This window comes from Aquarana catesbeiana, linkage group LG01, assembly GCF_042186555.1.
Source record: "Aquarana catesbeiana isolate 2022-GZ linkage group LG01, ASM4218655v1, whole genome shotgun sequence".
NCBI lineage: Eukaryota > Metazoa > Chordata > Amphibia > Anura > Ranidae > Aquarana > Aquarana catesbeiana.
The window spans coordinates 250,888,756-250,902,651 of record NC_133324.1 but is presented as its reverse complement, the minus strand read 5'-3'; the positions used below and the strand labels follow the sequence as shown (position 1 = coordinate 250,902,651).

The following is a 13,896-nucleotide window of genomic DNA, read 5'->3' as shown; positions in this document are numbered from 1 at the left end:
TTAGCACGTTTCTTGTCAAGATATTGTCATGCAACTCAGCTAATTGGCCCCCAGGCCCATCCCTCTCCCAATCCATGTGCTGTTGTAATAAAGCAGGCTTGCAACCAAGCCAAATGTTTATACTAATTTAGTGGCACTTTAAAAATGCATTTAATGTTTATTTAACCACCGACTTTAATCCATAAACGGTGACAGCTCAGTGACTATCCTGGGTGTACACTCCCAGCAGAGATCAATGGAAGTGGCTGAAGCATGCAGTATATGCATACAGTTGGTTTTAAGGTTTACTTGCTGTGCTGTCGTATATGCCTGTTGCACCAACAGGAAAAAGGTCACGAATACCCAGTTGGATTAATGTGTGTCTTATATCTGTCCAGAGTCCAGTTTTAATTCACCTTTTTGTCATAAGCTGTGATAAACTGGGTATAATGCCGGGGGCAATAATACACTCTGTGATAAAAAAAGGAAAGCACCCCAATGCCTTTGTTAAGTACATGGGTTAAAAATATCAGTATGCCATAGCTAGCTATGTGCCTGAACCAGGATAAAAGGAACAATTTTGGCAAAACAATGAGAGCTTTCTCTGTGAGCTTTGTTAGGATAGATACAAAGCAATGGATTCATTAACATTTTGAAAGGTCCTAATCTCTTGATTTTGTGATTAGTGAATTTTGTATGACTGACCTCACTAACTGTTGGCGAGTACACTAGCTCAATCTTTTCTGCTTCTTACAGTGATTTCTGAATGCAATAACTACTCTGTAGGTAATTTTAGATTACTACTCAACTGCTAAAATTCTCTAAGCAACAAAGTGTGGCTAAAATATCCAATTTTTGATTAACTAGAATGGACTGTAAGTTGTGCAGTTACTGCAGACCTGTGTTAGCAGTCCTCTCATCACATGAACATAGGTAAAAATGATAAATCCCAGGTGCCCAACTATCAGCCTGGGGGTCACATGCAGTCCTTTGGCCCCTGCAGACAGTGATCTTTGTTTCCCTATTGCCCTGTTATAACTGTGATTTCTAGTAGTCTCATGTAATATGTCTCCAGTCTATGACTATCTCCTGAAGCATTTCCCCAGTCTTCAATAACTCCTGCAGTAGGTTCACAGTCTCTGACAGTCTTCTGCAGCATATACTTGCAGTCTCTGATGATCTCCTGTATAATGTCTGCAGTTTCTGACCATCCCCCTTATCATGTTTGCAGTTTCTGACCATCTCTTGTATTATTACTGCAGTCTCTGACCATCTCTAGTATCATGTTTGCAGTTTCTGACCATCTCTTGTATCATGTCTGCAGTCTCTGACCATCTCCTGTATTATTTCTGCAATCTCTGACCATCTCCTGTATCATGTTTGCAGTTTCTGACCATCTCTTGTATTATTACTGCAGTCTCTGTCCATCTCCCATATCATGTTTGCAGTTTCTGACCATCTCTTGTATTATTACTGCAGTCTCTGACCATCTCTTGTATCATGTTTGCAGTCTCTGACCATCTCCTGTACTATTTCTGCAATCTCTGACCATCTCCTGTATCAAGTATGCATTTTCAAACCATCTCTTGTATCATGTCTGCAGTCTCTGACCATCTCCTGCACCAGTAGTTTCTGACCATCTCTTGTATCATTCCCATAGTCTATGACTATATCCTGTTATACCTGTTGTCTTTGACACTGAATATTCACTGAATTTAATGTGTGGTAGTTTGGTCATGTCAAGGACCAAACTTGGGGCTCACCATAGAAGAATTTTGGCCACTACTAAGTTGAACACTTATTTTAGAATCATATGCTGTTTTTGGTTATATTTTGCTTGTTTATGAGTTTATTTTCTCCTCCCAGAAAGGTGACTATATGATAAATTCCTGTTTATGAGGATTCACATACAATAAAAAGATTTAAATTTGGAGATAAAGTATCTGCAGACTGTTTCCATGCCTAGCGTGTTACGACGCTCTGTCTAATCAATAGTTATTATTTAGTGACTATCTACAATACATTCTGCAGTTGTCAGTCCCATATTTGGCTGTTGATGAAATTTCGGGGCTCAAATGACAAACCAAAAACTGTTAATTTTTAGATATGACTGCAGATCTCCTGTAGCAAATGAGTTCTGATAGAAAGACACGTGCTCAAGTCTATGGGCAGGTAAGCATGTCATTAAGACACTTAGTAGGAGTTTGGATAATGCCTTGACACAACCTAATTTGCAGAATGGCTGTAACACACATCTAAAATAGAAGATGAAGTGCGCACACACAAAACAGGGAAGAAGCGCAGCCTTCTTTGGCTGACATACAGCACCACACCTCTGTGTAGTTTTGGTATGCCAAAATGCATTGTAATCCTAACCTGTGTAGTGTCTGCATGACAACCTCCATTCATCATACACATTAATTGCGGCCGCCTTGCATCAGCTAATGTGCATCAGTGCATAAAATAATGTACACAACATTAAGCTTTATCTCTGCGATGCACTTAGATGCCTGTGTGCATGAGACCTTTTAATTGAGTCGTAGTTTTACCTTTTTAAAAGAAAAAAACAGTAGAGACTACACATATGCATACAGACAGATAATACATTAAGGGCCACTAAATAAGCTGACTTATCTAATGTGTCATTCCAAGAAGCAAAAGGGATATGCTAAGCACATCACCCATTTAAAACAATCAAATTTCAAACTATTGTTGTCAACTTATTGAAAGATGAATTCTGATTGATAGGTTTCTTCTTTTATAGTACTAAATGAGGCAGATTTTATAAGCATAAATATATACCATATGTAAAATGGACATACCTTGACAAAGATGTAGAGTATTAATGTTGCTCGGTCAGCTGAACAGTTGGTGTGTTCATGGAATTAAAAATGCACACCAGTGGTGGCACTACTGCCAGCTGGATTATTTTGTAGTGGTCCCACATTATCCCCTGAGGAAGCCATTACTGGCGAAACATGTTGGGACTCAACATCTATTTGTGACCACCTTTCTTTCTTGGGACACCAGCAACCCAATACATGTATATGCTCTATATTAATTTTAAATTGCAAAAAAAATATTTTTTGCTTTCTCTCTTTTTGTATTAATAAAGAAATTTTATTTTTTACTATCTAACTTTCTATGTACCATTTATTACTAGCACTGCAATAATACCATTCCTCTATACTCTTAGTCTTTGCTAAACGAGATGAGGTGCATGATATTCTAGAGCCACTCAGACCACTTTCTACTGTTCACCCTCTATTTATATTGACTTTTGAAGTGACAGAATCCTGGCTTGTTACATGATCTGCTGTGTTTGCATATTGGTAACACCCACATGTATGCTGAACTTTCTGTGAAAGGGCAGGTTGGTTGTATTTCCCTCTTGGGCTAAACATTTCCAGTCCTCTCCATAGGAGGGGTGACTAGTCTACCTTGCCTGCCCTAGCTGCCAATATGCAGTATTTCCTGATGCAAAAAGTAGGTGGTTTTCCAGATTGACAGCACTGGCTCTGTTGCTGAAACCCTCCCACTATAAGCTGCAGTGTCTGGAAGGAAGTGTAAAAAAGACACCATTGAAGGAGGATTTGACTCAGTCAGAGAAGGTAAAAGGAAGTTTTCTGTTTATTTTATGAGACTTCTGCATCTCACAGTAAGGCTAGGTTCACACTTTCACATTCACACTGTGCACCACATTCCTGTGCAACTCATATACGATTCAGTGTGATGCGATTTGAGCCCATTCATTTTAAATTAGCTCAAATCGTGCCAAAAGTAGTGAGTGCACTAGTTTTGGAAATGTACTGCATCCTGATCGCATTGTAGTTTTGTATCATGCGATCTGGTGCAGGCCAACGTGCTGCATTTGTGACCTACATTTGCAACCTGCATCTGAGGTGTCATTAACATTGCACTGACACCCGCTGCAGATCACAAGAGCAGTGCGCTTTGAACACGGTGCGGGAAACGCGCACAGATCAGGTATCCCGCACCATTTCCTAGTGTAAACCAGGGCTAACTGGATGTGGGACTTGTTTAGACTGTCATACAGAAGCCTTTAGTTGAACATTAAAATCAGTAGCAGCACAGTGGTGCTACAGAGAGATGCTGCCTGGGGGAGGCATCACATTTTTGCCATGGGGCCCCAAGATCTGTAGTTATGCCCCTGTTGCAAACCATAACCAAATCAGATCAGGACACGCCCATGGTGCGGTCTGGATTTGTTACCACAGGAGGGCAAATCCTGCAGTCTATATAAAAGGAGAAGTGTGGGAATATAAAAAACAAACACCTATACTCACCTCCCTGCTGCAGTATCAGTCTGATGCTGCAGCTGTCCCCCAAAGGCTCTAAACCCAAGAACTTGAGCAATCACATGACAGCTGATCAGTCAGTTCTCAGTCTTCAGTACCATTCTCTGCTTCACCTCTCCAGTCCTCACTGGAGTGGCAGGTTCAGGAGGGGGTGGAAGTGGCTGTTTCAGGCTCTCAGCGATGCTGAGCCAGCTGCTGATCAGGTATCTGGGTGAATCTTAACATTATTGTCGAGATCCTTCCAGAGCCTGGTCACAAGTGAGCGCATACCTGTGACTGACGAGACATTTTAGAAAATATAATTTGATACAGTGGAGTTGACTGCATTCCTGCATATATAGGGAAAACAAACCTTATGATGTGTAATAAATCTAGACACAAATAGGACATAAGTGAAGAGGTTAATGAATGTGTGAGCTATGGATAGATTTTCTCTTTATCTGCATCTAAATAAAGTTCCTGAGAACCAAATAAATAAGACTGACCTGGCAGTGTACCGATACAGAAAAAAACTGTGCTTGTTTGAAAAGACATCTTGTAACAAATGAATGGACTTTTAAAATTTGTGAAATGAAACTTGCTGGCCTGGAGTCCCCCATGGAGTTATGATGAAATCCTTCTGGGCTTTTGTATCTCTTAGATTTCTAGAGAAGTCAGCACTATCGTTCCTTTCTTTGCAGTCAGTCGCTTAAAAAGCGTCTAAGGACACATCACACAATGCTTAAATCGGCTCTGGCGGACGGACCTGTCAATCATACAGGCTGCAAAGACACTGGAGGCAGATGTGAGCGAGACCAGACACTGACAACCATACAGCGTATCATGTAAGTGACCCTACATTTCAGATCAGACTGCGAGACTGATGAATATTTATATAGATATTTAACTATTTTCTATCTGCCTGGCAGAATTCAAGAACTACTCTCTTTTATACCTATTATATATCTATTATATCAAGGACATACAAGGAACATTATACCTGTGGATGAGATCTGGCAAGGTGAGCAGGGGGCATTGGCCTCCAGGCCAGTGTTTTTTTCCAGCGTTATTACCTGTATTATTTTCATTCTAATACCATTTCTATTATAATAATGCTTTTCACTGATATAGAAGAGACAGGGCTATAGATTAAGTTTAAGAATAACGGTTACATTTAAGGGGTTTTTTTTCACTTATGTTTACATTTGTGATTTGAGGTCTGTTCAATGACAGATGCAAGGAGCGAAGCCACATGACCACAGCAGTGTCAGTTAAGGCTCTTACACCTGAAAGGTGCCAGAGAAGGAGAAATGACAGTGGATGTGCAAATGAGGAGTGCAGAAAAGAAATTTGCAGAAACACATGGGAAGGTGGTTTTTACAGAGTAATCATTGGCAATTTGTAAATAGTCTTATGCTTCCATACATAAAAGGATTGGGTTAATTTTACTGATACAATAGTGGTTTAATTACCTTAAAAGAGAAGTAAGGATTTTTTTTTTCAATTTTTGAATCATACTTACCTAGGTGGATGCAGCATCGGTCTGATGCTGCATCTGTCCCCTGCCGGCTGTAAGGCTGAGAACCGAGAGATCTAACACAGCTGATCACTCGATTCTCAGAGCTCCATAAGCAGAGAGCTGGTGACTGTCAGTTACCGCTGTCTGCTCTGCCCGGCTCAGGCTCTCAGAGGCTTGCTGAGAGGCTAAGCTGGGTGCCGGTCCAGGCATGTGGGCGGATCCTGACCATATTTTTGCAATCTTGCTCCAGCCTGGACTGACTTTGTGACATCAGCCGACTGTCTGCTGAAAATGGGTCACAGAAGTGCAAAACGAACTATACACCTGTGATCCACAGGAGAAGTACAGCCAAACAATCTTTGGCTGTACTTCTCCTTTAAGTTTAAGTTTGACTGCTGCTTACCGATTCATAGAAAATTCTGATAAAGAAATGTTAATTTTTGCAGAGTCCTTTCCTGATTTATTGGGGCATTTACCATTCGTAAGTTTCAATGATGTTGAAATATACCCAAAAAAGTACAGAGTCTAAAATAACTAATACACCATCAAGAAGCAGTCTTACTTTTTACATATAGGAGTGGGCAATGTAAAGGCAAGAGGATGTTTTTTTAGAATTACATTTACTTGGTCATTACTGTTGTTATTATATTTCAAGGTACTCATTACAGTATGTTGCGAAAAGATAAATGTGTGGAACAGTCATAACAAGTTTCTTTTGTTATTTTTTTTTTACACCTAATAGTTCTAAAGAAACCACAGTTCTGTAATAAGGCCGCACACTGATTGTCCCTGAACCACTAGCAACAAGTCATCTACTGCTCAGAAAAAAAGTATATTTTCTCTGGAATGTACAAGGCAACACAGATGAGTGAACAACTTTTGTTTTAAGAGGATAATTCATGAATAAATGTACAGTATGTGTTTAGATGACATTAATGATAATGGCCCTATTGCTTTATTGTAACCATTACATGATTAGTAAAACCTACCTGAAGAGGAGTGGTACCATTCTTTTCAGATAACTCAGTTCCTTTCCTGATTACAGAGGCAACAAAAGCAATCTTTTGCTTTTGGATTTTTGTTTTGTTTTTGAATTTACTATGTTGGAAAAAAAAGACAGGAAAGACAGACCTTGATAAGTCTACTGTTGTCTATCCTGAATGTTTGCAGGGCTGCAATTGAAATGTACACTAGTCAAACACAACCCAACAAACTATGTGGGATACTCATGAGATAGGGGATCATGTTGTTACTAAGTGTTTTATACCCTTTTTGTAGTTTTATTAACATTTAATTTTGCCATAACAAAGGATATTTGTCAGACTTTCTCTAATCACTACTCTGGAGTATTTAGCTTCTTTTGTGATATGTTTCAGGAATTCACTGAGCTTTTCTATAGCCCTTGTTCACTGCATTTTAGATTATTTTAATTGGCAGGCCCAATTACTTTAGATCCACCGTTTCCCTTGAGTCTCCCATTTGAAACAAATACTATCAATTCCCCCACAAAACATACCTCTGATATGGAGCAGCACACCCTAAAGTCCCAGCGGCCCAGTGTCTCTTGTTCCCATAGCCGCAGAAAATTACCAAATCTGTGTGAGGCCAAGCTTTTGATTAATTGTTATGGTGGAGGCACCCAGTCACAATCACCATCTCACGCATGAGTTTTAAGGATGGCAAAGCTGCAGATTTTAAAATTGTAGGGATATTGGCGACTTAGTGACAATAGTGACAATTAACCAAGAAAGAACTTACCGGCCCTGTTGCTGGCATAAATTAGATTAATATTCTATGTCATCTTGATTTAAAGCTGAATTCTGATATAAGCAAATATTGTCTAAATACAAGAGGCTTGTATATTCTTCTTGAATCTTGGTATGTGCTTTGTATTTCTTCCCGGTCTGTGCAGTAATCCAGTGTAAACCTTTGCCTCTATGCAGGAGCTTTATGTACTGTAATACAGACCAGTCACTACTGTTCTCTCCCTCCTTGTGAAGGGTGACTGGTCTGGTAACCGCCCCCCTCCTTTAGTTTTCTGCAGGCTACAGCACAATGATTATGTCACTGCTACTGGTTTGCAAAGGCATTTGGTGCACACAAAGTGGATTTATATCCTTTGTGGCTATCCAAGGAAATATGGTTTTTCTACCCCATGTTCAACTTTAAATGCTAACATTTCCTTCAAAGTAGACTTTAAAATATGTGTGATGAACAGTTACACCCTACTCTCCAAGTCTTCAAGTCTCCTGTGCCAAATAGGCACACTGTTGTCAGGTATAATACCTTCTATGCAAATTGATATAAAATTAACTTTCAGTTAACTTTCAAAGCCCACTGCATCTCACCTCTTAGCAAATCCTTACAATGCTGAGGGCATACAGGCTGGCATTATCATGGCAGAGATCCCCATGCTTGCTGTTCCCCTTGCCATTGTGATACCAGTGGAGGCTGCCATTTTTCTAAAATTGTTAGTTGCATGGTCATCATGCATTTCCTCCTTCTTCAATACTTTGAGTCCCTGGCATGGAACAAATATGCAGAAGTTCTGGCGTTTTTTTTTTTTTTTGTTGTTGTTGCTTTTCATGATCTGTATACTTGTTTTGATTGGAATGTAGTCCAGCTAGTTTGTCAGTGAAACAGTCAGGAAATCAGCATTGTTAGAAGACAGGGTCAGCAAATAGACCTCCTGTATTTTTTTCACGAGGTGTTTACTTTAATACACAACATTAGCTTTTCCACATAGTGAGTTCACTTCGAAGAGGAGTAAAATTTCAGCAAAGCCAGTTGAAACTGTCTGACTTTAATCCTTTATAAATAGGGCCCTTGACTCTTTATTCTAGGGCCCTATTTATAAAGGATTAGTAAGCCAGACATGAAAACACAACCACATGGTTACCCATACAAATGATCTTGTTTCTAAGTTTTAAATAATGATACTGTGTCTGCATTTCATTTTGAGCCTGATTTTGTTAAGTATTTTCAGACCACATCAATTCCAGACAATGAAAAGAGTTAAACTGGTAAATTGCTTTTTTCTTCTTGTAGCTCAGCGCTGATCTGCCTATCTCTACTTCTAATTTGACAGACCAGCTCATGGGGTGTAACTAATCCCAAGCTATTAGGTTTTAAACTTCACAGTTCTGCTAGAGCTCACATTAGCCCATTAGGCAGCTCTGAAAGGTTCCAAACCATTCTCTAAGGCAAGAGCATCAAAATGTCTAGCTTGTCTGCCAAATGCAATATGCCAAGCTGCATCTGAGGCCACTAATCTTCAATGCAGACTGATTATCTGCCATTGTTCATTGGGAAAAAGAGCAATGAAAACAATATCTACGTTGGTTGTATTTTACAAACCCATACAGTTGGGGGTGTTGGGGAAAGGAAGGGTTTGATTGCCTAAATGTAAGCAAGTTGGCGACATGGTGTATACCAATCAGGAGAGTGTTCATTCCATAGGTTTAACATTTTTATATTTTCCAAGTATAGTTTCTTTTTTTTTAAAGTTTCTCCCAGTAAAAATTGTCTTAGTATATTGTTGGAATACTCCAAAGTTTTCCAGTTGGCAATAAATTAAAGTTGGAGAAAGGAAGGGTTTGTTTGCCTAAATGTAAGCAAGTTGGTGATATGGTGTATACCAGTCAGGAGAGTGTTTATTCCATAGGTTTAACATTTTTATATTTTCCAAGTATAGTTTCTGTTTTATCAAGTTTCTCCCAATAAACATTGTCTTAGTATATAGTTAGAATACTCCAAGGTTTCCCAGTTGGACATAAATTAAAGTTGGCTATATATTAAGGTGAGGCAGTCAAACAGAAAAATTATATCAGACAGTAATCTCCTATTATGTACGTCCAGTTTAGGCACAGGTTGCTGTAGTGGTTAAATTCTGCTATTGGTCTCCCTATTAACTTTACCCTTGACTCAGGGCCCTGGATGTCTTGCTTAATCACACACAGAGACACTGGAATGAAGAGCAGAGACTTGTTTATTGGGTGTGGTCCATCATGTCAAGTACAAAAACAGGTGCGTTGGAACATTTCTGCCCACCAATCAGATACAAATATAATGCATATTATGATAGGTGCGTTAGATGACAGATTTCCTTTATTATAAGTAGGAATGAGCCCGCGGTTCGAGTCGAATGTAAGTTCGACTCAAACATCAGGTGTTCCCTTGTTCTAAAATGAACCGAACATATGGGGCGTTCGCGGGAAATTCGAGCACCGCGGAACGCCCCATAATGCACTGTGAGATCGCAGTGCATTGACTTATGATAATCGGCCAAAGCATGCACCTGACCTGCATGCTTTGGCCAATCACAGCATGCTCTGCTGAGAGAGCCATAATTGGCTAAAGGCAGGGTGCCTTTGGCCAATCATGGCTCAGGGGTACAAAGTCCACGTCCCACCCTATATAAGGCAGGTTACACAGGTTAGTTAGTGGCAGTGTATTTGATTTTATATATATATATATATATATATATATATATATATATATATATATATATATATATACACTCTGCATTCAGTGTAGCCTATATATTCAAAAAAACAAAGAAAAAACTGCGCTATGCCATGAATGATAAATGCATAAAAATAAATTGATGCAAATAGGAAGAATGTGAGAAAACATCAAATATGAATATATACATTGAGATTATATAGCAAAATACATAACACAGACATTCAAAGAATATTCTGAATAATATTAAGTGCATATAAATCAATTAGTGCCAAAATCAAAAATAGTGAAAAAACCATAGATTGTGATTAATATTATGTAACAGAGTCCATGGATCAGAAAATTGGAGAATCTTCAAGGGGAATGGGAAGAGTCCCCTGATAGCTCTTCATAGGGATCAGTGTGGAAAGGTAGGAAATTGAAAACACCCCTCGCAGTGATCCTCCACCACCTAAATTACATGCTTACCAGATTGCAAGCTCAACAGGCTCGTAGACAGACCAAAGACCGGGTAGGCAGTACTGGCTGGGTGGTCAGAGGCAGCCAGTGCTGAGGACATCTACCAGTCCAGCTACGCTGCTAGAGGGATGTCTATTGCTGGCTGGATATCCGGATTTGAGGTCATATATGTGCCTGGTTTCCCCACTATCCGCCACGCTGTATAGAGGGATGCTTTATTGCCTACTACCTACCTGGTCTTTGGTCTGTCTATGAGCCTGTTGAGCTTGCAATCTGGTAAGCGTGTAATTTAGGTGGTGGAGGATCACTGCGAGGGGTGTTTTCAATTTCCTACCTTTCCACACTGATCCCTATGAAGAGCTATCAGGGGACTCTTCCCATTCCCCTTGAAGACCCTCCGATTTTCTGATCCATGGACTCTGTTACATAATATTAATCACAATCTATGTTTTTTTCACTATTTTTGATTTTGGCACTAATTGATTTATATGCACTTAATATTATTCAGATTATTCTTTGAATTTCTTTCTTATATATTTTGCTATATAATCTCAATGTATATATTCATATTTGATGTTTTCTCACATTCTTCCTATTTGCATCAATTTATTTTTATGCATTTATCATTCATGGCATAGCGCAGTTTTTTCTTTGTTTTTTTGTATTGTTGTGAATATTGAACAGTTGAACTGCAGCTTTTTTAGGGGTCTTGTTTGAAAGCGCTGTGTTTTTTGTTTTTTCTATTTAGCCTATATATTCAGTGTATACTCTATTTTAAGTCAATGCAGGCAGTGTAGTTTATATAATACAGTGTATTGAAGTGGTTAAGGGGAACCCTGTGCCAAAATTTTTTAAAAATGGCGTGGGGGCCCCCCCAAAATCAGTGCCAGGCCCTTATCTGAGCATGCAACCTGGCAGGCCACAGGAAAAAGGGGGACAAGAGAGCGCCCCTCCCCTCCTGAACCGTACCAGGCCACATGCCCTCAACATGGGGAGGGTGCTTTGGGGCCCCCTCCAAAGCACATTGTCTCCATGTTGATGGGGACAAGGGCCTCATCCCCACAGCTCTTGCCCGATGGTTGTGGGGGTCTATGGGCGGGGGGCTAATCAGAATCTGGAAGCTCCCTTTAACAAGGGGGCCCCATGATCCCAGCCCCCCCCCCCATGTGAATGGGTATGTACCCCTACCCATTCACCAAAAAAGTGTCAAAATAATAAAAACAACAGGAGACCATTTTTGACAATTCCTTTATTTAAAAAAAAAAGTGCCCTCCAATGTCCATCCATCTTCAATCACTGCACCGACGGTCCCAATAAAAAAAAAAAACGAAAAAACTCTGCCTCCATGGGAGGCGTCACGCTGGCTGCAGTCTTTTCACGGTGATAGCTGTTATATATCCAAGGGCGGGGCCACCCGGTGACGTAACTGGGTGACCCCACCCCCTTCTGACATCATGTGCCGTCAGAGGGGGCAGGTCACCCGTTTACGTCACCGGGTGGCCCCAATATAACAGCTGTCAAAGTGAAAAGACGTCAGTCAGCGGAATGCCTCCCATGGAGGTGGAGTTGTTCCATTTTTTTTCTCAGAACCGTCGCCCCATGATTGACGATGGATTTACATCATGGGACACTTTTTCTTTGATAAAAGAATTGTAAAAAAATTGTCTCCTGTCATTTTTACTTTTTCGGCGAATGGGTAGGGGTACAATGTACCCTATACCCTTTCACATAGGGGGGCAGGATCTGAGGCTTCCAGATTCTGATAAGCCCCCCGCCCACAGACCCCCACAACCACCGAGCAAGGGTTGTGGGGATGAGGCCCTTGTCCCCATCAACATGGGGACAAGGTGCTTTGGGGGGACCCCAAAGCACCCTCCCCATGTTGAGGGCATGTGGCCTGGTATGGTTCAAGAGGGGAGGGGTGCTCTCTCGCCCCCCCTTTTCCTGCGGCCTGCCAGGTTGCATGCTCGGATAAGGGTCTGGTGTTGATTTTGGGGTGGACCCCCACACCATTTTTTTTTTACATTTTGGCGCCCCTTAAAATCCATACCAGACCTGAAGGGCCTGGTAATGGACTGGGGGGGAACCCACATTGTTTTTTTCAATGATTTTTTTGTATATTTTCCTTTAGAAATGCAATTTTGCTGCGGTACTGTTATAAACATGGGAAAGATGCGTTACTTTACAGACAGACCCCCCCAGGCACGATACCATCATTTTTATTGTTTCACTTTAAGCATTATTAAAATCACTGCTCCTAAAAAAAATACAGTTTTAAAAACTTTTTTTTGCATTGATACATGTCCCCTGGGGCAGTACTCGGGTCCCCAAACACTTTTTATGACAATAACGTGCATAAAAGCCTTTAAGATTAACACTTTTGATTTTTCATGTTCGTGTCCCATAGACTTTAATGGTGTTCGCACAAATTGTTTTGTGTTCGGCTCATCCCTAATTATAAGGAAAATACCTCCTTATTCATTTAACCAATCATAGAGATACACATATGTAGAATTCTTTACATATTAGTATCTAGGCAAATTATACTGTTACTTAGAAGAGGTTATAAAAAACTCCAGCGGTTTCCTATGTCTAACAACCTAGATATTTGTCTGATACATACGTTCACTTATGTTTCACAATGAATAAATCAGCTTACTGGAAAAATGTTCTATAACACTCCTTTAAACTGAATTGTTAAAAAGGCACTCCACAGCCTGAAATATTATTCATCATTATATTAAACAATTATTTAACCCTTCAGTCTCTATATAGTAGTAAGGTGACATATTTGGTATAACGAGTTAGCAAGAATTCATAGGTAAACAACTTCAATGGCAGAGGCTGGAAAAATATGTAGACCAGTCCATCAGCGGAAACGATCACAACATAAGTAGGGGTGATATTAGGAAGGAAAGAATGCATTTCAATGCAGTCATAAATAGTAGCCAATTCCACCTTTGTAACATAATATACTATTTTCAATATAGTTGCATTTTAAAGAAAATAAACAGGGAACTATGTATAGGCAAAGATTTCTATAAGTGCTTATTAAACCAGATGACATATGTTTATATGCTGTGCCTAGACATGGGAAAGCCCAGAAAAAAATTTAAATATGGGGGGGAAAAAACTGTATATTTCACTTTTTTTTCAAAGTGTTCTTTCTTTTTTTTC

The 13,896-nt window shown here is 39.9% G+C and overlaps 1 protein-coding gene and 1 long non-coding RNA gene across 2 annotated transcripts in view; one reads left to right on the top strand and one right to left on the bottom strand.

Moving 5' to 3' along the window:
* The window catches only part of TMEM132B (transmembrane protein 132B), an 857,592-nt gene that overhangs the window by 717,190 nt on the left and 126,506 nt on the right, over window positions 1-13,896 (bottom strand). The window lies entirely within an intron of this gene.
* On the top strand, window positions 4,969-6,785 carry LOC141127656 (uncharacterized). Its single transcript, XR_012241578.1, has 3 exons — window positions 4,969-5,122; window positions 5,207-5,298; window positions 6,539-6,785. It is a non-coding gene; the product is annotated as an uncharacterized lncRNA (long non-coding RNA).